Here is a 27,537-nt window from a genome sequence, read left to right as displayed (position 1 = left end):
TAATTAACTAATTTGGTTTGTTAAATTTTTTACATATTAAACTATTTTCCCCTATTACTTCAATATCTTTCAAACACCTAGGGATTATTTTTCTGAACACTGAAAAATATCAGATTCTGTTCATTTATGTTGTCTTTTCCTGTAGACTTTACCTTTCCATATCTCTTTGTCTTTCTGCTTTATCTAGGCTGGTTCCTTCCTAAGCTTGAGGCCCAGATGCCACCCTAGGACTTCCCTTTGCCATTAAGAAAAAAATTGTTTTTACTTGTAAACGGACACAATAACTTTATTTTATTTTTATGTAGTGCTCAGGATCAAACCCAGTGCCTCACACATGGTAGGCAAGCACTCTACCACTATACTCCCAGCCCTTCCATTCACCATTATTAGAAACATTATTTCTATTTTATCTCTTACGTTCTGGATTCCATCTCTTTCTGGATCCCCCTCTCTCTCTCTCTCTCTCTCTCTCTCTCTCTCTCTCTCTCTCTCTCTCTCTCTCATTCATTTTAGACAAAGCAAGGCTCTGGGAGTCTTAGTGACAGTACATGGGAGGTTAAGTTTTTGAGTTCTCTCTGTTGAAAAACACCTTTGATTCATCCTCACCAAATCCTTGACTGGCTACTCATACCTAAAATGAAAGGAACTAAAAGAACAATTGTGACCTTGGTGAATGTGGATGGCATTTATCAAGTTGCAGATTGCTTCATAGGGTGTCAGGGAACATGTAGGCTTTACTTTTCCTACTGGTAGACTCTCAGCTTTCATTGGGCAGAGTTCATTCACCTAGTGTCATTTAGGTTCTCCAAAGAAGGATGCTGTCTCTGCTCTCCTCCCTGCGGCACACCCCTGACTTCCGCATTCTGGGAGCAGGGCTGAGGCAGAAGGCTGAGGGCCTCACAGTTTGGCATGCAGGTCCTGATTCACCCTGCTGTAGCACCAAATATCTTCTGCCTTCAGCTGAGCCTTGTGCCTCCAATCTCAGTCAAATTGCTCCAAATGACAACAACAAACAAAATAAACTCTTTATTGCTCTTTATTGGTTACCAGGCTCTGAAGAGTGGGGTTGGCTCTGTTGGTTCAAAAGCTCAACATGGAGACTTTCAAAGAACTTACCATTTGTCACAACCCATCTGTCTGAAATCCTTCACCATCTACCACCTTCTTAGTTAAATAAACTCTGTATTTGCTTTCTGTTCCTTCCCTAATTTATATACATATTTTAGCTTTTGCTCTTTCTTTTCCACTTCTCTTTTCCTATGGGTTAATACCTTTTTCAAAATTTCTTTACTATTTTTTTAAATTGAGGTTTGGGAAGGGAAAGGAAAATAATTATGTTTGGCCATTTCTCCATGCATGAATCTTGGCCCAGGTAGAGGATTTCAACTTGTTGAAACAACAACAAACCAAAAAAAAAAAAAAAATTCAGAACGAAATTCAACTGATAGCGCCCCCCTCAAGAGAAGGGGCAAAAAATCTACTGATGTTGCCCAAAGTTGAGCTTGCCTTTCCACTGTCTGGTCATCCAGAAGATGGATCTTTACACCCTCACTGAAAAGGAAAGCTTTCCACCCAGCACCCAGCCTGTGGTGCAGCATCTGTAGGCAGAGCCACTGGCTTGGATTCCACTGCCAGGGAAAGCAGATGGCTTTCAAGAACTGATTAATCGCTGCTGTTCCTTCACTTAGGTTTCCAGCTGTGGTTCACTTTCTCTTTCCTGGCATGGAGTCATATCCTCTGGTTTCTTTTCTTTTTTTCCTTGCAAAATGTCAGAAGCATTCTTACCTTTGACTAAATCTCTCTGGTCCTCAGCTTCACATTGCTGGTGTGGTCAGCATCGCTTTCTGGCTTATCTCAAGGCCACCTTAGGCCGGAAACTTCATCTGTTATAGAATGAGGGAAACTTGTCCTCATTTAGTTCCTTGACCTCTGATGGCGTGGGTGTGGGAAACAGAAAGCTGAAAGTCAAAAGGAAATCTCTAGAGGGTCAAGGAAGTCTTCCTAAAAGTCTTCAAGAGTTGGACTCACAGAAGAAGTCGCTTCTAAGGGTTTTAGCTCCCTGTTTAGCGTATTTCAAAGTCACGTGGCATGTTAAAAAACAAAATGGAGTCATCCATGATGAGATGTTGGAGCAGCGATTGGCCAAATCTGCTAGCCCTGAAGCAGCACATCTTGCTACATACATGGTTTGTGGGATTTAGCAATCTCTCCCAATCACTTCTTTTCTCTAAGCAGGAGCTCTGAATCAGAGCTGTGCATCAGGGTGGCTTTGGGAACTTTGTCATAAGACCCACACGTTGGGATTTTATCCTGAGAGATTATTAGAGTCATGGCATTTGTTTTTTGAAACAACTCTCTGGAGATTTTTGTTAGGAGGCATTGCTCCAAAGACATATCTTTAAAGCAAAAGAGGCAGCACAATGTAATAATTATTAAAGAATAAAACTCTGGATACATGGGTGCAGGTCTTGGGTTCAGCTAAATTGTTTCTCTAATTAGTAGGGAGATCAGATAATTTACAGTCCATATCAGGCCACATGCGAGAGGAAAGAGAGGGAGCTATTAATAACTAAATCAAGACAAGAGGCATAAATTGAGGCTGCCCGGACAAACCGGTCACCCTACTCATTAGTCAAATGCAAGACTGGAGCAGACAACTTTGAGATCCTTTCAGATTTATGATTCCATAACTCACCATAACTGGGACAAGTGCAAAATATGTCCTCATTCTGAGTGCAGCGGGACAGAGTCACTGAGGCAGCATCTACAATTAGGAGAAACTGAGACAGGAAACATACACAGCTCACAGGCTGAGACTGATGACTGGTAAGATTGAGGCCAGGACACAGAGCAGACATGAGTGCATGATCCTGTCAGAGAAAAGGAACCAAAAGGCATGGGTCAGGTGGGCTGATCATAATCAGGATTTGTCAGAAACAGCTTTTACCATCAGAGCCCCAAGGATAGATACAACAGTTATTCAATGACTGTTGACATTTACACACACTGCTGGGTCAGGATCCAATGTGACATGCTGAGACATTTACACATACTTCTGTATTATCTTCCAATATGCTCCACAGAGAGTTTGTGCGGACTTTTCCTTGGTGCTTTTCTACCACGTGGCACAATTAGGGAAAATTGTGTTTAGGTTCATCTAATTCCCTCATTAATCATACTCTGGATAGGTGGGTGCAGGTCCTGGGAAATAAAAATTACCCAAATTACAGAATTTCTGAATGTAAAAGTGCAATAAAATACCCCCAAGCCCCAGCAAAACCCTAGTCCTTTTATCTTTTGCATTTTAGAAGCACAATGGTGCTCTGTATTATCATAATCAAGATCAGGTCGCACTGTGGCTGCGAAATGTCAGTCTAAAAGAATTCATGGCATCAACAATTCTGATGAACCCAGAAGAGTCAGGTTTCATGCACTTTGGTTTTTATGACTTTTCCCCCCACTGTATTTATTTTGTTAGTTATCTAGTATGCATTGGTGAAAATCTTTAAGCTGAGACATTGGGACACAGGGATGCTATCCTTGCCAAACTAGCACTTAAAATAACGGGAGAGTGAGCTGAACTCCCTATGAAATTCTAGGCAACAGGGGAGTTAGCAGAAATGCTGAGAGAGAAGAACGCACAGAGAAAGACAGAGGGAAGGAAGAAGGGGCATGAGACAGAGAGGGAGGGAGCGAGGAAAACAAGTAGGGAAGAGAGGAGGATGGAGAGTAGACAGAGAAAGAGTACATGCGAGAGTTGAATGCATAAACAGAAAAGCAAATAGGTGGAAAGAGGCATCAGAGGAAGAGGAGAGAGAAAGAGGAACAGGAGGTGGTGCATGTGAATGAGGATAGGGGCGAGTGTGTGCATGTACACACTAGTGTTTCTCTGGGAAAAAAGAAAGATCAATCCTAGTTTAGAATATTTTGGTTAAAACCTCAAAGTCTCCTATTGGAGCAGAGGACATGGAGTGAATCACATAGTGGCTGATGATATTTTGACGAACACAATTCAGTTCATTTCACGTAGATCTGCACTTTTACTGTTTGGCAGGAAATGGCCCACGGTGGCTGTGCTTCAGGGGTATCATCAGAGGGACTGGCATTGATGGAAAGCTCGAGGTTGGAGCTAGCAGGCTGTGAAGAGCTCTGTTTTCACAACTGGGGCAGTGTCATCGTTTGTCAGAATCTGTGCCCTGCACGCATTGGCAACAGGCACCTGCTTAGCCTGGGATTAGAATTCTGGCTGCAGAATGGTTTTGCTTCTTACCAGTTCTTGCTTTTGGCTGAGAATGGCAGCACGGCAATGACAAATTGCTGCTGTCTGGTTAAGAGTCATTTTCAGAGAGCCTGGGGGAGGGCACCTGAGGAGGAGAAGAAAGCCACTGTTATTATTTGGCTCATCGGGTGACATGGGATGATGTGGCCCAAACGGTCAGCATGAGGCTGGAGTCTCCAGGAAAACACTTGGACAATAAATAGCAAGTGCTTGCTTTCACCTGATGAATGTTGAGCATGTGCACTTCTCAAGCCTGGTCTGGGAGAAGAACCTGATGGACAGGCGAAGAACTTGGGATAAGCTATTAGAATGGTCAAGGGAGTGGAGGAAAAGTTTGGATCTTAGTCCAAAGTGGCAGAGGCCAACAAGGGATGGAATGAGATCTTTGAGACAAAGGACAGTAGTTATGAAATGCATGTTCTTGAGACTCCTTGATATCAAACCCTTGAAGGTTTAGAAAGGTGATTTTGGGGAAAAAAAAGAAATAAAGCATGGATTTTTATAGTGAATAGTAAACCTAGGAACTTGTCGATGAGCTGATTCAATACCCTTGGAAATGACAGATGTTGAAAATGTAAATACAAATCTGTAGATAAATCTGTATCACACAAGACTGGCTTCATCCATTTGCTTCCCTTGCTAAAGAGTCCTGTAGGAATGCCTTCCAGGAGTCCTGCAGCCTAACCAACCTGGCTTCATTTGGCCCCTCCAAGGCTCCATGGCTAATTGGACTGAGAATGGACTCCTCACCCAAGGGCAGCCAACCGTGATCTGGTTATTTCTTTTGATTCCATTCAGTCCTACATGGTGCCATCAGACCATTCTCAGATTCCAGTTTCATCATACCATATCCCACCCAAGAACCCAAAAAATATCATGCCTCAGAAAATATCATGCCACAAAGAAAAGAAAATATAAGAGTACAGTTAGTGGGTGGGACAGGACAGGGCTCCCCTTTACTAAGAGTTAACCCTTTGCAACGTCTACTATGCCAGGCATTCTGTTGTGTGCCTTGCACGCCTTGTGTCATTTGATTCTCATAACTCAATGGGTAACAACTGTTCTTAATTCCATTTTACAGGAGAGGAAATTGAGATTAGATAGATTAATAACCTGATCAAAAACAGATGACTCCTGTCAGTCTCCCATGGCTCCAGCACTACCCAGCCCAACACTTGTCATGTTTCATAGTCGTGGTCTATTTATTTGTTTGACTTTGTCTTGATTGTGGGCTCCGTGATATTACAAGCTCTGTGTCACTCACCAACATGTCATCTGTCTGTTGGGTTAGCAGACCGAGAGTCATCCAGGCTCTAGATGAGACATGTGGTTGTCAGTGCCTCCTTCACAGGTTTTATCTGCCTTTCCTACTTGGCAACCCACTGGAACTCCTCCACTCCTCTCTCCTCAGGTTTGAAAGCAATCCCAAAGAGCCTTTGCCAGGTGTTTGGAGAACATGGAAGACCCCATCTTATAGATGTAGAAACCAATGTTCAGACCAGGAAAGAGGTAAGCTGTGAGTTTGCAGCACATTTCCAATCAGAACTAAGACTCTATTACTACATAATGACTCTTGTTGCTAGGCAGCATTGACTCAGATTTCAAGGCTTGCTTAAATTCTAAAATAGGCCACGTCCAGTGGTTTGCTCATTTTGGCTTTGATGGGTTGTAGTGGAGTGAGTTATCTTCATTAGTGCTTTTGTAAGTATGTTTTTCTCTTCCCCACCATGTTTGTAAAGAGACAAGTACAGTGAGGAAGGTGGTATGGAGTGAGGTGCCGGAAGCGGACAACAGATGAAGCACAACCGAGTGGACCTGCAGAGGGCCTCCCTTCCCCTTCACTCTTGTTCAGCTCAGCTCCTTAGCTGATTTTCCATGTCCTTCCTGGTCTTTGCCCAATCTGCTTTCCTGACCATATTTTCCCTGAATAACAGGAATAACACATTGCATTTGTGTGGCTATTTAGAATTTTCAAGTAATGTCACATCCACCATAAATTTGATCCTTACAATAACCATATGAGGGAGTAAAATTGGCTCAAAAGAAAGGTCTCTGCAGCCACTGACCTTGCCCAAGGTGAATGCAGAGTCCTCTTGGAAGCCACCTTTTCCAGTTCTTGTTTGGTTGCTGGCCCATAAGTCTTAGCTCCTCTGCACTTGTGCTCTTCACACTTGGACCACTCACTGGATTCTGTGTCATAATTTTCACCCCTGTCTACACAGCTGGGTGAATCCTTCCCCACTCCTAACTGAAGTCCCATTTGAACCATGATATCATTCTTAAATTCTCTGATCCTCTCTCAGTCCTAATTACTCCAGCTCGTTCAGATGGCCCCACCTAAGATGGGCTGCCTTGGATCACTCGACAACTTTTATGTGTCCAGTCTGCCTCTTGAGCATGTAGATAGAATATACATCAATTTATGCAAGAGTCTTGCATGGGGCCCCAGCCATTGTCAAAGCTGATTGGTGGTTAACCCTTCCTAGAGTTGTGACAAAGAGCAAAGTTGGATTATGACAAATGTGAAGACCTGGGTCCATGTGATAAGATCTAGGTAGCTTCAAAGACCAGCTGTTGTCTACCTTATAGGGAAACCACATCTGAGACCTCACGTTGCATTGATCTTTACTGAAGGAACCATTTCCCATTAATATTTGGAAGGTAATTGTTTAGTTTGGAATGCACCTCAGGAAAGGACTGAAGGGATTACAGCAAGGGGCAAGTGACTTTATAAGACACCTATTGATATGTCACAAAGGTGAATGGCACTATCTAGCTACCCTGAGACTAGGAAGGATATTGGATGAGAGCATCCTCTGTAAAGAAGGGGATTTGATGAATCACCCACTGGTCAGAAGAAAAGTCTTGTTTGAATCCACACTAGCTTGCCAAAGACAAAACAAGATTTAAAATACAGGTGATTCAAAAAACTCCAAATTAAAACTTGATATCTCTTATGAACCATGCCAAATGAATTGCTGTATGAAAAGAGTATGCTTTCAGATAGATTAGAAATGCTGTGATTTTTTTTGTTTGTTTGTTTTAATACTGTCACTATACTGATGTAATCCTTCTCTCGTTTATTCATTCACTCAGTGATATTTCTCAGCATTTTTTTTCTGGGCCAAGTGCCACTGAGGGATTTGAGATAAAACTTTAAACAGCACTCTCTTTGCTTATAAGCAACTCCTGTTCTAGTGGATTGTACTTCCATGATAAACAGAGGTAGCATTTCCATTTTGCAAAAGAAGAAACAAAATTTCCAAGAAACTTGGTGAATTTCCCATGTCGCATCTCAAATACTATATAATGAAACCATAAATGGTTGTTGTAAGAATGCCTCAAACCTTGACAACAGTCCCCAAAGTTCTATAATTCATCACATAAACGGGTAGTTCTGAGAGTGACACTGCTATTCTCTTTCCCAGGACAAAATACATCTTAAAGCCCAGGAAAAAACCAAAACCAAAAACAAAACAGAGAGCTTGAAATCCGACCTGCACATCTTCAGAGTGCAAGATTACATGGTCAAATTCTACTGCCTCTGACAGTGGAGGTGGCAAGAGGTGAAACTTTTAACTCAACTGTGCATCTCAGACTTATGTGAGCAAACCCTTTTCTATAAAGATCAGAAACACTTTCCTGGCACCAACAGAGCAAATCTTAAGGTCTGGAATATTCCTGAAGAATTCCACAGGGCTGGCTCCCCGTGCTGGGTGGCTTACTTGAGGCTGATTTGAGAGTAAATATATATGAGTGCACTCATTTCTCCCCCTCTATCCTCCTGATATGAAAGAAACATCTATTACTGACACAGAGGAGCAAATGGATAGCTCCTTCAATTCGATAGTTATGTTCTGTTTCATAATGACAGAGAGCAGCAGCAGCAAAAACCTGCCACACAAAAAGCACCTAGAAATACCCAGCTCTGGCCCTCCTGTGAGGAGCGCGTCTGTGAGACGGAGCTGCTTTGGCAGAGAAGGAATGCGCTGATGGAGAAGGGGGCTTTGTCTGTTTCATTTCCCACACGTTGGTGCTAAAGAGCCACATGTAGTTACCTTGACTTGGCTGATTCCAAGCTGTCTTTTCTTCCTTGTAGGTAGAAGGGGAGGAAACCAATGAGAGGGGAAGTGAGTGATTCTGCATTCACGGACGATGACTTCTCACAGAACCATGTAACCTGATACTTTCAAATCCCAGGTGCCTGATGGATTTGTCTTTTTCTTGTCTTCAAGAATGGACGTATAAATGTTTTGGAGGAGTGCTAATGTCAGGCCAATGAGTCTCTTCAAGTGCTCTTCTTTTTAAGAATCAAGAGCTAGAGTCTCCTCTTGCCTTGCCAAGGCTCATTTTTCCTGTTGGCATCATGTGGAACAAATGGACAGCATTTCTCTTCAACTCTCCTTATGCAGGTGCAAACCACACACACACACACACACACACACACACACACACACACATGCACATGTACATTCTGTTTTAGAACTTTTTGCCCTTTAGACTACTTTTTAAAAAACCCGTCACCTAAGGATGGACTTGTGATTTTTTAAAACCTTACCTGTCTCTTCAGTCTCTCCATTACATTCTTTTTAGTGAAGCAGGTTCTTCAACTGTTGGCTAATTGAGGCACCCTCTCTGGGGAAACCTAAGCCACGTGGAGTAGAATGTCTTATTCCTAAAGCAGAAGAGGCACCACAGCAATTTGGAGAAGACTGTTATTGATGAGAGAGAGATCACTTAATCAACAGAAAGAAGCCAATTGGGCCCAGGTGTGGTGGCGCACACCTGTAATCCCAGGGGCTCTGGAGGCTGAATGGGAGGATCATAAGCTCAAAGCCAGCCTCAGCAACTTAGTGAGGCCCTAAGCAACCTAGTGAGACCCTGTATCAAAATAAAAAATAAAAAGGGCTGGGGAATGGCGCTCAGTGATTAAGTATCTCTGGGTTCAATTCCTGCTGCTCCAACAACAACAAAGAAGCCAACTGGTCCTAAGCAGAAAGCAATTCTTGTTCTATCACTGATATTTACCAACATGGTGACCTTGAATCAGATACTTAGATTTTCTAAGCCTTCATGTCTTCATCTGTATAATGGTGAACTGCTGGGAGGATCAAATGATAAGAAGCCGGCAGAACACTTAGCCCAGGGCCTTGCATAAAGAATGCACTCAATAATTGAGCCCTTGCTACTCTTGTGATCATTAGAGTGACCCCCAAGACCTTTGGTGGGAAAGACGGATCATTGGCTCAGGAGCCAGATACTTGGGAACCTATATTAAAGTATCCTCTAGAAGCCAGCCTCCCCATCACTGATCATCACGGGTGATTTCTCAACATCCAATGCTATTTAAATGGCAGCGGTGTTATACATCCCCCCACCACAGTCAAGTTCAAAAAATAAAAAGTGAAAGTCAAAGTTTGATGTAGAGAGTTTCGTTTAATTTATGGAGTAGGCTGACTTTATGGGCTTTTCTAAAAATGCTCGAGGCTGAGATGGAGAAAATCTAATAGGAACATTTTCTGAGGGGGGGAAAAATGGTAGGCAGGCTTCCCTTGAAGAGATTGGACCATCTTTCTTTTTCAAAAAGCTTTTTGTGAGGAGCTACAGATGAGCCGCAAAACAAGTAGATCCATCACTCTGGCAGGATGGTTTTTCCAAAGGCCCTCGAGGGCTAACTGTATCCCTAAATGGCATCTCTACTTAGCTGGGACAATTTCATAGAAAAAGAGGAGAAGCAAAAGCCACTTTTCATAGAGTTTCGGTTTCTTGTTAGATCTGTATTAAACTCTCCAACAATTCAACGGTTCTGATGATTTGTTAAATCTATGGCTTATCAACACACCCTGTATTTTTACCCAGCATGTATACACTAGGTACAACTACTTCCAACCTCATTCTTCTACTTAGTATTACCCTGTATACACAGTTCTTATCGATTGACATAACTCATATATTCATCAATTCTAATATTCTTCAACTGTATGAATATGTTATAAAACTAGAATTATAGAATGATGTAGCAGGAGAGATTTTAGGTGTTATATTGTGTCCAATAAGAACAAATGTTTATTAATTGCTTACATGTGCCAGGCTCAGGACTAAGTGGTTTTCTTTTTGTTTTTTTTAAATTTTTTAAAACTTAATTGTTTTGTTATACATGACAGCAGAATGCATTTCAGTTCATAGTACACAAATGGAGCACAATTTTCCATTTCTCTGGTTGTACACAAAGTAGAGTCACACCATGTCTTCATACATGCACCTACGGTAATGGTGTCCATCTCATTTCACCATCTTTCCTACCCCATACCCACTCCCTTTCCCTCCTTCCCCTTTGCCCTATCCAAAGTTCCTCCACTGCTCCCATGTTCCTCCCCACTCCCATTACGGATCAGCATCCGGTTATCAGAGAAAACATTAAGCTTTTGGTGTTTTGAGATTGGCTTACTTAGCATTCTCTAACTCCATCCATTTACCTGCAAATTCCATGATTTTATTCTTTTAATGCTGAGTAATATGTATATATACCACAGTTTATTCATTCGTCTATTGAAGGACATCTGGGTTGGTTCCACAACTTAGCTATTGTGAATTGTGTTGCTATAAACATTGATTTGGCTGTGTCCCTGTGGTATGCTTTTTTAAAGTCCTTGGGGTATAGACCAAGGAGTGGGATAGCTGGGTCAATGGTGGTTCCATTCCAAGTTTTCTAAGAATCATCTCTATGCTGCTTTCCAGATTGGTTGCACCAATTTGCACTCCCACCAGCAATGTAAGAGTGTGCCTTTCCCCCCACATCCTCTACAGCACTTACTGTTGCTTGTATTCTTAATAACTTCCATTCTGACTGGAGTAAGATAAAATCTTAAAGTAGTTTTGATTTGCATTTCTATAATTGCTAGAGATGTTGAACCTTTTTTCACATATTTGTTGATCGATTGTATATCTTCTTCTGGAAAGTGTCTGTTCAGTTCTTGGAGCTAAGTTTAATCAGACTAAAAATCCTATGAGCTCTCTCTCCATTTTATAGATTGAGAGTAAAGAGGTGAAATGACTTCTTTAGAGTCATACAGCTAGGAGGGCTGAAACTCAAACACAGGTCAGACAGAGCCTAAACCCACACCTGGCTGATATGCTATGAGACAGGTACCCCATGCTCCTTATTTTCAGAGGAGAATCCTGGAATCCCAGGGGAGTGACAGGAGCTCCCTCAAAGCCATCCAGTTAGTCAGTGGCGCTCAGGTCGGGAACTCAGGGATCCCTGGCCCCTGCACTTGGCATATGGACTTTATCTAATAAGAGGTAGAACTCCTGTATTCTTTTGGGACTCTCCGGGTTTTTTTTCCTCCATGTTCAAAAAATTCACAAAAACATCACAGAGTACTTTTATGGAATCGAAAATAAATTTTCATGTAAACTACTTTTTTAAATGACAAGTTCCTGTTTTTCTATGGCTGCCCTTCTAGTCATATTCTCTTGGGGCAATCTAAGTTTTCCAAGTTTTTCGGTTCAGAAAGTTCACTGGAATCCATGAGAACTCTTCTGGATTCCTCAAATAACAGCTCTGAGGCACAAAGTTCCCCTGGGACTGGAGAACCAACCACTGCAGCTGCTGAGTCCTTAGGACTTTGTCTCTTTAGAAAGCAGAAGAAAACCCACATACCCTGCCCATAAAGGAACCTAATGGGAAAATATATATATCACATAAGAAATGTACCCAGATTCTAATTAAATTTTATTTAGTTTATTTTTCAAGCCTGTTCCCTCCAGATATATCCCTGGCAGATCCTGAAGCACCTGGTCTCTATTTGTATTACACACACCTGTCAAATGTCTCATACAGTTTTATCAGATCAGGATCTCTCTCTTTGGATCCCAAGAGGGGAGTGATGGATGAAACCTGCTTCTTGTGTGTGACACTGTTTATTTACTTGCTGGATGAATTCATGTTGTAAGAAGACTCCGGAAGAGTTGTTCATTATCTCTGTAACCTAATTTATTGCTCCAGGCACCTGATATGTCCTATACCTTAGATCATGTTAATTTTTTTCTTTTGTGAGCCGGGTCTAGCATTCACAAAATGTTATAAGGTGTAATTTATTTCTCCCCATTTGCCTTCTAAATATTAATTCCATTGAAAAATGATTGAATAGATTATGTAAATCATGGTTATTGCATCCACTTTAAAGGTTAATCCTGCCATCATGTAGTCAGGTAATTAATTTGAATTCATTTCCAAGCACTAATTCTCAGGGAAGCCAAGGTGTAATAGTTTGCAATTCCCTATTAGGGAGGCCACTGTGTGCTTACCTGTGATAAGTTCAGGAGCAACAAATTTCAGAGCTTTGAGAATTAAAGCGCCTTTGGGACATCCATGTGCCCAATACATCATTGGATTAGAACTACACTTTCTGCAGAATTTTAGGAAACAAGTTTTAATAATTTACTGCTCTAGTTTGGATAAATGTCCCCCAAGTCTCCATATCTAAAAGCTTGGTCCCCAAGGTGGCACTGTGGATCTTTAAGAAATGGGGCGTTAGATCATTGGGAGTGTGCTCTGGAAGGGGATTGTGGGATCCCAGGCTCTCCCCTTCTCTCTTTCTCTCTGTTTCCTGTCTCAAGATGTGAACACTATCTCCAACATGTGCTCCTGCCATGATGTACTGCTTTCTTCAGAGTCCCAAACTGATGGGGCTGCCTGATCTTCAACTCAAACTTCCACACTGTGAGCTAAGTAACTTTCTTCTCTTAATAAAGTTAACTACCTCAGGTATTTTGTCATAATGACACAATAATGACTGATACACTGACGAATACTCCTCTTCCTTAAGTTTTCTTAAAGTGCTAATTCTCTTGGTGGAAAGCCAGTCATGGTTTAGTTTCAGGAAACTCCTGCTGTTGCACACAGAGAATTTCACCCACTTTCTAGAAATTTCAGGCCAAGAGAGTCCATATCAGATGTTTTTAGGGTTTCAACTGCTCATTGCCACATTCTACACTTAAACACCCAGTGATTGGTCACCTTCACCCTCTTCCAAGGGGCTTCTGCCAACAGCCAGGTATCTCTGTACTAGGTTAATAGAGGATTTCTCCTCACAGCCCAGTCAAGTGAATCTTCCTCAATGTGTCCTGCTGTTTGTTGATTCACTCTCCGGGTGGTGCCAGTCCATGTGGAGCTTGAAGCTTATTCAATGTTGGAAGCCTTCTTTGAGAATTGGAATATAAAAATATAAAATTAGATACAAAATGAATATGTACTTAGGGTGCAAAATAAAAATTGCCATCATAAAACTTAAAAATCTGACTAAAAGTATAAATAACACAAAGCCCATAAAAAATAACAATATTTTTATTTTTGAAATTTTCTAACATACCTTAATATTTTTCAAAATTTTTTTGCCTGTATACTCTTTGATCACTTCCTCAAACAGCAACACCTTTATAATGTCACTTTATATAGAGAGAAAAGGAATAATTTAGTCTTTCTTCTCACATAAATCATTGGAACTCTTTTGTTATTGTGGATAATGGGTTTGAATAAAAGATACCAACTTATTTATTGTTTTTTAGTACCCCTTCAGCTTTGGGCCCTTCAAGTAGGAATTTTGATAAATTCTATTTCATATAATTTTCAACAAGAAAAAAAAACTAATTTAAAGAGAGTTTATAATTGAATATGTTATAATATTAAGCATATTCCTGACAAGAGGGAGCTTTAATTTTGACTAGGCCCAAATCCTCTAGTTTAACTCAGGGGATGATTAGAATTTTCCTAGACTAGCTTGGTCTGAAACATTTTAAAGCTTATTTCTTCTCTGCTATCCGGACCATTTCCTGCTAGTCTCGGGGGAATTTGTTCCTATCTTTATGTGACCTCAGGCCTTGTCGTGTTGCTAAACTGGGTCAATCTGCAGAGTCAGTGGTGTGTGTATTCCTGGAAGTCGTTTCTACATGGGGCTGACTATACATGGAAATGTTGAAAAATCATAAAAATAAATTCCATTAAACCTGAATAAATGGATCTCTAACTTCAAATTCTCCTCAGCCAGATCTCCTGAAGAACCATGGACGTTCTAGAGACACCTGAGAAATGGAGCAGAAGATAAGTTGGAATGAAGACAATCTTCAACCTTAACTAATTTCAGTGAACACCCCCTCCCCATGTCGCCTATCATATGGTCACACGAATACATGCCCGGTGCCCTTTTTAGGGATGAGGGACCCTCCAACTTCACCCTCATAGTATATCTACCTCTGGTGACCAATGATTTCCAGTGGTTTCCTATCTTCTCTTTCCTTGCTGGTACTTAATCCTACTCAAACTTTTGGCACTGAATTAAATCTCTGTCTGCTTGACTTGGCTTCTTGATTCTTCTCTGGGGTGGCTTCTCTAAACCTGCCTAGAAACTGTTCATTCTAAGGACACAGAGCCTTCTGAAGAGTCCGTCAATCCTTTCACCTTTTCCAGAAGCAGACTTCTGTCACTTACAGGCACAGAATCCATAATTTATGAATATTTATCTGAGGCAGGGGGACAAATAGTGGGGACCCTGTCCGCTCGGGTCCCTGGGATGCTCCCCTGGACTTTATCCACAGGCCTAGCTGGAGCATTCTGGATTGGTTCCAGGAAATTTGGTCAGCACATGCCATCATTTGGGCTCCAAAATATGGGGGGCTTCTGGAAAAGCTGCTGTAAAGCTGGCTCTCCCTGTCTGTCAGTTGAAATCATGTGTGAGGCTAATCAAAAACCATGTCATTTCCCACCATGGGCCTCCCCACCCTCCTTAACGCATGTGTTAGTCTATTTTCCATTACTCGAGTGAAATATCTGTATGTTTTCCATTACTTGGATATAAATCAGAAAGAAAGGAGGTATATTAAACCTCTAGGTCGGGAGGCTGAAAGTAAAAACAGCATAGCCCTAGCTCTGGCGAGGGCCCCTCTAACTGCATCACTGTATGGCAGACTACATGGTGGCAGGAGTAAACGTGAGAGGGAGAAATCACTTGGCAAGAAAGAAAGAGTGAGGGAGTGGAGGGTGGGGCCAGACTTGCTCTCTTTTTATAACAATTTGCTCTTGCAAGAACTCACTCTAGGAGACCAGCAGTAATTCCCCAATGACCTAATTACCTTATTCAAGGACACCCCACCTCCCTTAAAAGCCCATCACTTTTTAACATGGCTACGCTGGGGATGAAGCTTCTAACAACGAATCCCTGGGGAACTGGCCACATGGAAACCGCAGCCACAGACAACAAGAGAAGGGAATCTTTGAACAGAATATTCTAAACCTCCTTCCTATGTCTGCTTATTTTTTCCTTTTGCCTGAAGAGATAATTTTTTTTTCCATCTTGTTTTTCCTGTCTTCAGATTAATGCCAGTTTTACAAATCTCTTCCAGGTTTTAATTACTCTGGGAGACAATAGAACAGAATGCAAAAATCATAACTTGAGAGTCACATGGGGCTGAAAATTCATCTCTGATTTTTTGGCTCCGTGTCCTTGGGTAAGTTATTCAGCATCTCTGACTTCAGCTTCCTTGTTAATAATCATTGAATTATCACAGCCGGGAGGATGGCACCTGAGGCATGCCAATGTCACGAAATAGTGCCTGGTGCTTAGTTGTTGGTCGTGAAAAGGTGATCAAGAGTGGCGAGGGCTGCAAAGTCTCAGGGCTTCTTGGGGGAAGGGGGATGCTATTCTCAGGTTTCTTCTCTTCCCAGGCATCCTTTAGAGGCAGACTCCCACACCCCAAGTCTGCCTTCTCCTCTCCCTGCTTTCATTTTTATGAAGAGTACAACATATGTCTCTGGTCCTGTGTGTACAGTGACCATAGCCACAGACCGGGTCTCTAAATACAATTTCGGATCTGGTGGGCAGGCCAAGTCCTGTCAGTTCAGCCAAAAAGCCCTGCACATCCTGACTGCCTGGAATAGATATTCACTTCCTTTGGTTTTAAGAGTTGATATTATTGTCAACAGGCGGCTGGTGACAGCACAAACATCAGCATTGTCTTCTGGGTGAGATGGCAGGATGTTCTGCACATCTTGTCTCACAGGAAATGTTCCATGGATTCAAATGCAAATGAGCGTGAAGCCAGCCTGTACTGATTTGCATTTGCTCTCAGTGAACCTGATTTTTCTTTCCCACATCCACATTATGTGCATTTACAACACTCAAAACGGTTCTGTCAGAGCAATTTCTTTCCTTCCCTACTCTGTCCATATTAATCTGATTCTGCAAATCCTTCCCCCAAGTCCCATTTTTTTAAAAACTATATTGTTTAATTTTGCCCTCATAACCCAAATTCCCCTCAGTGATGCTCCTGCCAGCTCATCTACTGGCTTTGTTCTGTGTCCGGCTCACTCGGCAAGTCCCCTTCTCCTGTGAGCCTCTGCAGCTGTTCTCTTGGGTTGTACCCCCGCCCTGACTTCTTGTCCCGGTTCTACAAAAAGAATTCAGGAGACAGCTGATGACAGATCACTGTAGAGGACCGGGAACGCTGGATATGTCTTAAATCGTATGTCAGACCTTGAGGGACGCCAGCCTTTGGTAAAGCAGATTTCATCAAAGTCTAACATATCCAGTTGACTCTTCAACAATGTGGTTTTTGAACTATGCAGATTCACTCTTATACAGATTATTATTATCATCATTATTATTATTTTGAGAATTGGGACAGTTTGAAAAAACAGAGGAAGCACATAGTCTAAAAGTATGAAAAAAAACTAAGAAAAATGTATGTCATGAATGAATAAGACATATGTAGAAAATCATCTTTTTAAAAAATCATTGATGGCCATAAAATATACACAAATATATTATAAAAAGTTAAAATTTATCAAAACTTATGCATACAAACAGGTACTATATGGTGCCATTTGCAGTCAAGAGAAATGAAAAAGATGCAGTATTAAATCATGACTGTATAAAATTGACCATCGTATATAATGGGAGTTTTAGTTAGCTTTCTATTACTATGACAAAATACTTGAGATAAATAAACTTAAAATGAGGAAAGGTTTATTTTAATTCCCAGTTTCAAAGGTTTCAGTCCATAGTTCCTTGCCTTGCTGTTTTGGGCTACATTCGTGTTGTGGTGTCCAGGAAGCAAAGAGAGAAACAAGGAGGGGCTGAGGTTCCAATATCCCCTTGAAGGTATGCCCTCAATGACCTAACTTCCTTCCACTAAGCCCTATCTCCTAAAGGTTTTACCACCTCCCAATAACACCACAGACTGGAGACCAAGTCTTCAACTCTTCAGCCTTTGGGAGACATTTCAGATGAATAGCCACTCCTGGTGCTATTGTAGTGAGCTCAAAGTAGCAAGTATCTGCTTAAAATACCCCGTGACATTGATCACCTCCATGTAAGCAGTTGTTTCCCCAGTAAATTGCTTATGGTGGTAAAAAGTGATCTCTTGAAGTTCTTTCATATTTTTCACTGTCGGAATACATAGAACATACAAAACGCATGTTGATTGTTTATGTTATCTGTAAGGTTTCCAGTCAACAGCAGGCTATTAGTAATTAAGTTTTGGGGGGAATTAAAAGATATATGTGGATTTTTGACATCATAGGGGACTGAGCCCCTAACCTGTGCATCGTTCAAGGTTCAACTGTATAGAGAAAAAGTTGCACAAAGCATGTGTTCAGAGCTCAGTGAATTTTCACAACAGGAACACACCTGTAGAGCCACCATCCAAAACAAGAAGCAGAACATCAGAATATCATTTCAATCCCAGAGTTTCCTTCCCCATTTTCCTTTCTAGTCATCACCCTCCTCTCCCAAAGGTAATCACGATCCTGACTTACGGATGGTACTTTTAACTAATAATGAGCTTGACATGAATAAAATAATATACCTTACTATATTTCACTTCCATGACATTTGCAAGGTTTATCCACATGGTTACTCATTTTCACCTCTTTAAACTATTCTGTCGTATGAATATATTTGAGTTTGTGTGTCCATTCCACATACCATGAATTTGGGGGGTATGATGGGGGGTTATAAATATCACTGTACATATCTTTTGATGAGTATAGACACATGTCTGTTGGACATATGCTCATCAGTGGTGCTGTTGCCCAATAAGGAAGAGTTTCTGGCATTTGATGAGATCATTTTGAGGGGCATTTTGAGGGGGACTGAGAAAATTTGGTGATTGGATGACTTGTGGGACTATGGTTTTGTTTTGTGCCGTGGACTGAATTGTGTCCTGCTAAATTTATGTTAATGGTTTAGCTCCAATGAAACTATATTTGTGGGTAGGGCTTTTAGGAGGTAATTAAGATTAAATGCAATCATGAAAGTGGGGTTATGATCTGATAGGATTAGTGACATTATGAGAAAGGAAATTCCCGCTTTCCTCCTCCTTACCAAGGAAAGGTCATGTGAGCACACGGCAAAGAGGTTGCCTTCTGACAGCCAGGAAGAGAGCTCTCACTGAAACTGGCTCCGCTGGAACCTGATCTGGGACTTGTTGTCCTCAAAACTGTATGAAAATAAATTTCTGTTGTTTAAGTCACTCAGCCGGTGGTGTTCTGTTACGGTAGCCTGAGCAGACCAAGACATTTTGTTATTTTTTTTTTAAGTTGGAAAAGTATCTCTTGAAACCCATTTATTTTTATGGTGGTGAAATATGAATAACATAAAATTTGCCATCTTAACCACTTGAAGTGTCCAGTTCAGTGGTTTTAAAGACAATAATAATGAAGTACAATCATAACCACCATCCATCTCTATAACTCCTTTTATGTTTGAAAACTGAAACTGTACCCATCAATCAACAACTCATTCTTCTCTCCAAATTACCTGGAAACTACCATTCTCTCCATTTCTATAACTTTCACTGCTTTACTTTATATAAATGAAATCCTATGGTATTTTTTGGTAACTGACTTATTTCACCTAGCGTAAGTCTTCAAGACTCACCCATCTTCTAGAATATGTCAGAATTTCCTTCCTTTTTAAGACCGAATAATGTTCCACTGTGTGTATATATCACATTTTGTTTATACATTCATCTATTGGTGGATACTTGGGTTGCTTCAACATTTACAATGTAGTCTAATGCCTCTATGAACATGGGTAAATGACTATCTCTTTGAGACCCTGTTTCAATTCTTTGGGGTCTATACCCAGAAGTAGAGTTGTTGTATCACAAGGAAATTCTATTTTTAATTTTCAAGGAATTGCCATAACGTTTTCCACACTGGCTGTCACCATTTTATATTTCTACCAAAAGTTTACAAGAGTTCCAATTTCTTCACCTCCTCTCCAACACAAATTGTTTCCTCTATTTTGAAAGTCGTTATTCCACTACAGTGGGTGAGAAGTGGTCTCTCATTGGAACTTTGATTTGTATTCTGTAATGATTACTGGTGGAAAATATCACTTTAACATTGCTAGTGATTATTGATTTTTTTTAAGAAAACCACTAGAATGTGCCCCTTGGTCACATGGATGTGAAGCAATTCACCTGCATCTTGTCTAGGGAGCCCCGATGTCACCCCATTGCCTTCAGTGCAGATGGTTTCCACGAGAATATGGATTCTGTGCATCCTTAGCAGGCCCTAGTGCTTGTGGGGTTAAGAGATGCTTGTCTCCCTTCCCTCTAAATTTGAGTTTAGGGTGGACTGATACTAAAAATTGCCTCACTGTTCAAGAGAGGTTCAGAAAGAATCAGACACCATTGAGGGCCTTCTTTAAGTCGGTGCCATGCACTGTGTTGAGCTCTTTACATGAACGGTCTCATTTAATTTGCACAAAATCTCTTTAAAGTGAGTACTGTATTATCCTCATTTATAGATTGGGAAACTAAAACTTGACAAAATTAAATAACTTGTCCAAGATCATATAACTAGTGAGCTGCAGAGCTAAGATTCCAGCTCAGTCTGATTTCACAATCTGAAACCATTGTCAGGTCTCACACATTGTTCACACATGCTTACACACACACTCACACACCTGCCAGGAGAGAGATGCAGATTTAGTCTTTTCTTCACTGATATTGAAGTAGAGATTTTAAAAGCAAGACCATGTTTGGACTTGTAGTTGGATGGGTCTGTCAGTGTCCATATGGTGTGCTGGTTATACACTGCCCCCTGGACCTTCCTCCATCCATTCATTCTCTGCCCATCTCTACTATGCTTTATGCCCTGGAATACTGACCCCTCCCTGTGGACTGCATCTCTGGTTCCACTTGCTGGCTAGCTGCCAGGTAAATTTGGTCTAGGGAAACAGGGGCAGGACCTTAGAGAGTGGATAGAAAGGACAAATGGGTAACTCCTTCCATGACTTTAGCACCTTCCAAGTGGCCCTCCTTCAATTCCAGCTCTTGCCCACTCTGGCAACTCAATTTCTTTCTTGTCTTTTTGGCCTTAGAGGAGGTATTGACTTTCAACTTTCTGTCCTCAACTTTCTATCCTCTTCAATCTTTGGTTTGTTTCCTTAATCCTGCCAACATATCTGTAAGTAGTTCTTCATAAAAATCTCCTTGAACTCTCAGGGATGGGTCTTATCCCCTTCAAGAATCTTGAATGATGCACATGATTTTAACCAAGTCAGACTTTGGCAGATGAACTGTTAACCACTGTGATTATCTTCTTTGTTCTTGGGATTAAGAACACTGTTAATCATTGTGATGCTTCCGAGAATGGGAGTCTTGGATTTCTTCTTCCCTGGAGCTAAGGAAAGTTTCAGTTTAGAGTCTGAGAATGGGGAGTCGAGTCCCATGGGTGGGCAGTCATCTCTAGGACCCTCCAATATGGTGACAGGTGGAGGAAAATATTAAGAATAGAAAAGGTCAGTAGGGAACTCCTTTTCAAGGTCATGACTAATGAACTCAAATTACATCAGGCTGAGATTAGTTAACAGTGGTCCAAAGATGGGAAAAATGATAGTTTCCTTTTTCAACTAGTTCATGAGGAGCTTATGATTTTGCCACCCTCAACTCCAAATCAAAGAAAAAAAATAGTGTAAATGATTTATGAAATTCGAGGTTCAGTCAAACCTATCTCTATTTGGTTGTCACCTTTGGGGTTTAGGACATCAGTGTATTCCATTGAAATTTTTGTTCACAGTTGTCTGCATGTGATTACAGAAAAACAAGAAGTTCTTCCCCACTGTATCCTGCAGGGGACCTGCTGCCTTTCCTGGCTCCTACATCCTTTCCCTGGGAACACTCTTTCTCATATTCCATGTGACCTATGGGTTCTGTCAGTGGTGGGTTCTCCCTACCTCTGTCACAGGGCAGTCACACATCTCAGTGTGAGAAGATTAGCCTGAACCTGGGGGTGGTCCATGGGAAGAATTAAGGCTAAGTCAGAACCCTTTTTTTATATAGATATTGGGAAATATCTTGGAGGGCAGCCTAGGTTTGCAGCTGTCTGCAGCCATCTTGGCAATCCAAGGAGAAAGTCTTTCAGATTGTAAATCTAAGCGAGGTGAGTGTAGAAAGAGACAAAGGCCCTGGCCTTATTGCCTGGACCCTGAATCCTGGGATGCCTGTTGTCCACCCCTTGGGCTTTTGCTCATGTCATCCTATGGTTTCCCCCTTTTAAAAAGAGTGAGTTGTGTTTCTGAAACCATAAAATAAGAAGATTTATATTAATTTTCTGCTTTTGACTAATCCATGTCAGTCAATTCAAGGAGTTGTCTTTTTCCTTAAAACTTCAAAGAAGAGAATCCTTGCTGTTTCACCTGTTTCAATCGAGAAAGTCCTTCTCACATAGATCTTTCTAAATCCCTCCCTCAGCAAGTGGACTAAGCTTCCTTTGTTCTTTTTTCAGTGATTGTGCAAAATAGCTGGTAACCATCCTCTAGAGAGTAATCTCTGTACACTTTGTGGAAGACAATTGTAGACAATTGTCTTAGCCAATTTCCTCCAGGCTAAGAATTCCAGTCACTGAAGTCTTTCTTGAAGATTTTCTAAAATTTTTATAGCCCATGCCTCTCTCAATTGTAGACATTTGATCTGGAAAGGTGGAGGGAGGCTTTAGTAATTTGTATAGAAATACTTGACTGAAAAAAAAGATTCACTCCAACCATAAAAAATTTGATTACTAAATAAATGTCATTTATGTAAATAAGGTAAGAAAAAATTCAGACAGAAAAAATACAATTATATATATATACACACAATATATATATACAATTGTATATATATACAATTGTATATATATAATATACAATTCATATCTATGTATATCTATCTATCTATCTATCTATATGTGTGTATATATATATATATATATATATATATATATATATATATATATGTCCCTTTGGGTTCAATTTAAAGTAGTTTATTAGCAGATGGCAATATTCTGGGGTTAGTGGTTGGGGTTTGCTGCCCCCCCCCCCAAATGTGTTGTCAGTGTGAAGAAGGAGGTGGGAGCCATTGATGGAAAGGAAGTGAAGATTCTATTGTACTCATCACTGCGTGGGATCTCTGGCTCCTAAACTCGGAGGCTTAGTTGCTTTCAGGCTCTATGAAAATCATCATTTAGAGAATTAGGCCAAGAAGTCTCAAATTTTGAGGAGCGTGTTTCGTAGGGGGCAACCATGATTAACAGTAGGAAGGACAGGTTTTCTTAAAGAAAGACCTTTGTCAAAATCTATTTTTGACCTTAATGAATATGCTATTACTTAAAAAGTCCTTTGGATAAGATCCAAAGACTTACCATGAGATTGTCATCTTCTGTTTAACCTAGGAACATGATACAAAATGCCTTACACAGAAATCGTAAGTTTAAAAAGAATTCTTCTCTTGGTAAAATAATATTCGGAATGATTAAGTTTTGATTTGCTTTAATTATTTTTAAAGATGGCTGAATTTTCAAATAGTAATATAACAACTGGGCTCCAGGGAACCCTAGGAATGACATGGGAAGGGAGCTGATTCTTGAGATGATTTATTATTTTTTTCATGTCCAGTAACAATCTTGCACGCCTGTCCACAAATAGACTATTTAACAAAAACTTAATTCTTTCTTCTTTTCCCTATTTCCCCTCTTAGCTGATATCTAAATATAATTCAATCTTAGGTTTGAGAAATTTAATTAATGAAATTACTACCACTAGTTTAAAGAAGAATATTGATTCCTGGTTAGCTAAATTATTTTGAGGCAAACTGAACATTTAGAAAAAAGGCTCCTGTGCCTGTCTGCACATTAGCATGACCTGGGGAACTCTAAAAAAATAGCAATATCCTGATTCTGCACCCAGAGGTTTTGTTCTAATGGGGCATGGGGTGGGAAAAAGAACAGCAACTATTCTTTTTTTTTTTTTTTTGAAGCTTTGCACAATTTTTACCTGCAGCCAAGGTAAAGATTCTCTGATTTAGAGACAGAAAGAAATCTCATCCCCCCTTCACAAGCAACTCCAGGCAGCAGCATGATTTCATGGGAAAAAGGATTCAGAAATGAGGATTTTAATGCTCTACTTGGTCTGTTATTTGGACTTGGTCAATGTATTTGGTCTCTCTGTGCATCACTTTCTTGTTGGAAAAATTGGGGTACTGTAGCCAGCTTCAGGGCTATCTTGAGAAGAAGGAGGAAAGTCTCTAGGAGGAAGAGGTTCTAAGTGGCACTAAGTATTTTCAGCAGTATTGTTCATAGCCACTGGAGGATCTGGCAGGAACACTTCCTAGTTTTCCAATCTAGTGTTCCTTTTGTAATGAAGTTTTCCACTTAAACCAGGAAAGGGTGTTCTTTGCACACACAGGACCCCTAGTCTCTGTCCTCACTCCCCTCCTGGGCATCTCTCCAAAGGCCTATCTGGACCCCTGGCTTCCCCCACTATAGTGCTGATGTGAGGAGGTGGGCAGGAGGTTCCAGCCTGATCCGGGGACTGAAGAAGGGCAGAGAGTAGGTGCTATTATTTTGACAGTAGGGAAGATCTTTGGCCTGCTCCCAGTGAGATGGCTGCCAACCATTCTATTCCCTCCTCCTCCTCTTCCTCCTCCTCCTCCTAAGCAGAACAGCAACAGAACTTCCCAGGGGAACTGATTGCTGATCTCCCAGAGAATTCCAGTACTGCCAAAGGCTGATAAGAGGCCAGAGCAGAGGCACTGCCACATCTCATTAGAGCCAGGATACAAGGTAGGGCTCTGTGAATATGGAAACAGAGGAGCCTTTGAAGTGGAAATTGAGAACTGCTGAAGGGTCCCGGTTCTTTAAAAAGAGATTTCCTCTCAGTCACTGGCTAGATGGAAACTCTGGAAGTTTCAAATCACACAGCATAAAAGCCCAATACCAAGAGGTAGGCTTGCCTGAAAGAATAAACACATCTGAAAGAAAGTGCATTGTCTTCTCCAAAAGAGTTCCTCCTGCCGGCCTGTCTGCTAGCAGCCTTACCACCCTTGGTGGCCTAGATTGGAAGCCTGGGAGTGGCCTTGGATGCTCCATTATTCCTGATATCAAACCAGATGACAAGTCTTAGAGACTCCGCAATTCTTCTCACATTCGTCCCTCTCTTTTAATATTCACTGCCCTACTCCGGGCCCTCATTTACTATTCCCCTCTTTATTTTAATTACCGAAATAGCATATGTTTGTTTCAGAAGGCCAGGAGCCAAAAAAATGAAGGGAATGCAGCACTAAAAACTGGAAAGATGAGGACACAAATTCTCCCCTCAAGCCACCTTGGTTTGGGCTCAGTGAAATTCACTTCAGACTTCTGTCTTCTAGAATTGTAAGAGAATAAATTCATATTTTAAGGCATCAAGTTTGTGGTAACTTGTTACAGCAGCCACACAAGACTAACATAGGTTGTTTCCAACATTTTTGGAATTGTAAATATTTATTACCCTCTACCTCTCCACAAGACCACTTGACTCCAGTCTCCTTTGGCACAAGTCTGACCTACATGGCCCCTCCTCTACTCTAAAGCCTTTCTTTAATGATTTCTCCCTATTTCTTGAAAATTAAATCCTAATGCTTTGGCTCAATTAATCTTCAGGATATATAAAGAACTCAAAAAAAAAAAACAAAAACAAAAACAAAAACAAAAAAACCAGCACAATCAATAAATGGGCAATAGAACTGAATAGGCACTTCACAGAAGAAATATCAATGGTCAACAAATACATGAAAAAATGTTCAACGTCACTAGTAATAAGAGAAATGAAAATTTAAACTACACTGGAATTCTTTCTCACTCTAGTCAGTATGGCAATTATTAAGAATATAAGTAAAGAGAGGATGTGGGAGAAAAGGTACACTCTTACATTGCTGGTAGGACTGCAAATTGCTGCAAATACTCTGGAAAGCAGCATGGAGATTCCTTGGAAAACTGGGAATGGAACCACCATTTGACCCAGCTATCCCACTCCTGGACATATACCCAAAAGAATTAAAATTAGAATACTGCAGCGACACAGCCACATCAATGTTTATAGCATCTCAATTCACAATAGCTAAGCTATGGAGCCAGCCTAGGTGGTTCCTTCAACAGGTGAATGGATAAAGAAAATGTGGTACATATACACAATAGAATAGTAGTAAGCCATAAAAAAGAATGACTTTATGACTTACCAGTAAATGGATAAAACTGGAGACTGTCTTGCTAAGTGAAATAAGCCAATCCAAAAAAACAAAGGCCAAATGTTCTCTCTGACATAAGGATGGTAACACACAATAAGGGGTGTGAGAGGAATAGAAATTCAGTGGATTAGACAAAGGGAAATAAAAGGAAGGGAGAGGCTACAGGAATAGGAAAGACAGTAGAATGAATCAGATGTAACTTTCCTGTGTTTATATATGAATACACTTCACATGTATAACAACAAAAATGGAGTCCTAAATAGAATTTCATTCTCTCTCTCTCTCTCTCTCTCTCTCTCTCTCTCTTTCTCTCTCTCTCTCTCTCTCTCTCTCTCTCTGTGTATATATATATATATATATATATATATATATATATATATATATATATATATATATAGTGTCAAAATACACTCTACTGTCATCTACACCTAAAAAGAACAAATAAAAAAATCTTTGGCTCAAAGCTCCTGCATGTACTAGCCCCAACCCACTCTTTAAGCCTCACAACGAACTATGCTATGCCCACACCTACCTACTCTCAACATATGCATTTCCTACATCCATTACTGCCCCACAAGCTTTTTTTAAATGAAGTGCCTTCCTCATCCATGTGTGAAGATGGTACTTCAAGCTCCAGCACAAATGCTCTCTTTTCCAATACAGCCCCTCTTTGTCCTCAGCCCACACCCAGCAAGATGTCATCTGTCTTCTTCGAGCATGCATAAAAGTTTGCATCTCTCTTGTGGCAAGTGTCCATTCTGCCCTCTGTTTGAGTAATGGATTTATATATTAAGTTTTCAGCACTTAAATAAGATGCTGAACTATCTGTACATTAAATAATTAGCTGAATTTAAATGTGAACTGTGCTATGGGACAAGACTGACTTCACTGGAGTTAAAATACATCAGTACCTATGGATGGGATAGAAATCTCAATCATTTTAACAACAAAAAGTGGACTTGCAAAAGAATGGGAGCAAACTAACCACGATTCATTTGTGTTTTCAGTTTTTGCAATCTCATCCTTAATTTACCATGTTGTGTCTTTGGAGACTCAAGAATAAAAGTGATGGTGATTCAAGAGCCAGGGCTTGAGGATATCAGCTGACCCCAGACTCAGTAGTGATACCCACAATGATTCCATTGTTGAAAATGCTATCGGCACCTCAGTCTGCATTTATAGGAGAGAAAGTCCAGAATAAAAGGGGGATTGTCTTAATGTTCTTCCAGATGCATCTTCTGTGGGGAGATGATCAATTTGATCACTGTTTCTTAGATTTCATAGGCTACAAGAGGGCCCTGGACCCCACCTCTAAGAAATTCTGATTAGCAGGTCAGGGGAGAGCCTAGGTATCTGTTTTAACCAGCACAAATTATTTGAGGCTCACTGGTCTAAAAAAATCCTTAAGGTTGTTTCCGATTCTGGAATTCTGTTATTGTGCAGAATATTGTGTCTATTTCCCCGATCACTGCCTCTGCTGGTTCTCATCTTGGTCAATCTCAAGTTCTAGTCTTCTGAGAGTCTCTTGCTGGGAAAGGAAGCACCAGCAAATGTGCCAACAGGTAAAGTTGGGTGTCTTAGTTAACTGCTTATTTTAGAACTAGTTACCAAGCTTCAATTTCCCCACCAGAAGGTGAGCTATGACTTACAAGCCATACCTACTCAATTTATCTCACAGAGACGAATGAGACAGCCTTAGATGCTAGCAT

The sequence above is a fragment of the Spermophilus citellus genome (assembly GCF_964194105.1).
Source record: "Spermophilus citellus genome assembly, contig: SCAFFOLD_161, whole genome shotgun sequence".
Taxonomy (NCBI): Eukaryota; Metazoa; Chordata; class Mammalia; order Rodentia; family Sciuridae; genus Spermophilus; species Spermophilus citellus.
Note: the sequence above shows the minus strand (reverse complement) of the source record.